Source organism: Chrysochloris asiatica, unplaced genomic scaffold (genome assembly GCF_000296735.1).
Source record: "Chrysochloris asiatica unplaced genomic scaffold, ChrAsi1.0 scaffold00017, whole genome shotgun sequence".
In the NCBI taxonomy this organism is placed as follows: Eukaryota; Metazoa; Chordata; class Mammalia; order Afrosoricida; family Chrysochloridae; genus Chrysochloris; species Chrysochloris asiatica.
In genome coordinates this window covers 14,883,305-14,884,432 of record NW_006408535.1, presented here as the reverse complement: position 1 = coordinate 14,884,432, position 1,128 = coordinate 14,883,305, and the positions used below count along the sequence as shown (strand labels likewise).

General features: G+C 40.3%; 1 protein-coding gene across 1 annotated transcript in view; it reads left to right on the top strand.

The window, feature by feature from the left end:
* NPAS3 (neuronal PAS domain protein 3) overlaps positions 1-1,128 on the top strand; it is a 1,134,041-nt gene that overhangs the window by 292,965 nt on the left and 839,948 nt on the right. The gene's annotated exons all lie outside the window — the stretch shown is intronic.

Sequence of the window (1,128 nt, the reverse complement as noted above, 5' to 3'; positions counted from 1 at the left end):
CATCCACTTTGTTCTTCCATTCCCCTCCCGCTTCTTGTGTATTATCCCCTCCCTAGCACCCAAACTATCCTGTGTCTATTCCCTACCCTGTGCTCCACCTTCCCCTCCTTCCTCTCACCCCACCCCCCACATCCCAGTAACCAGCAAAGAATCCTCCCTGCCCCATTTAGTCTGGGTTATTTTCCTTAGTCTTTTACAGTAGTGGTCCTATGAAGTATTTCTTTTGTGACTAATTTCACTCAACATAATGTGCTCAAGGTTCATCCATGTTATGCAGTGGCTTGCAACTTCCTTGTTGTACTTCAAGGTAGCATAATATTCTATTGTGTGTATGTACCACAGTTTGTTTATCCATTCTTCAACTGATGGGCATGTAGGCTATCTCCATCTTTTTGCTATTGAAATAGTGCTGCTATGAACATGGGTGTGCCTACCTTCTGAGGAAGCACCATATTGCTTTCCAAGAGGTTGGGCCATTTTGCAATCCCACCAGCAATGCAGGAGCGTCCCAGTCTCTCCACATCCCTGTCAGCATTTATTATCCTCTAATTTTTTATCTTTGCTGTTATTGCTGGTGTGAGATGATATCTCATTGTTGTTTTGATTTGCATCTCTCTAATGGCTAGCAATCGTGAACATTTCTTTATATGTTTGTTGGCTGCCTGGACCTCCTCATTAGTGAAGTATCTGTTCATGTTCTGTGCCCCTTTAAAAAGCATGTTTTTTTGGTCTTTTTCTTGTGGAGGTCTTGTAGTTTCCTATATATTTTAGAAATGAGTCTCTAGTCTGATGTTTCATTGCAAAATATTTTTTCCCATTCTGTGGGTTCCGTTTTTACTCTTCTGGTGAAGTCTTTTGATGCACATAAGTTTTTAATTTTTAGTATGTCTCAATCATCTATTTTGTCTACTTTTGTTTGTGTAGTTTCAAAATGTTTGGTAGTCTGTGAATTCCCTGACTTAGTGCCCTCACATTTGTCCCTATTTTTTCATTGATGGCCTGCATAATTCTGGGATTCACATTTTGGTCTTTAATCCATGCTGAGTTGGTTTTTGAATAAGCTGTGAGGTGAAGGTCTTGTTTCAATCTTTTGCATATCACTTTCCAGTTCTGCCAGCACCATCTGTT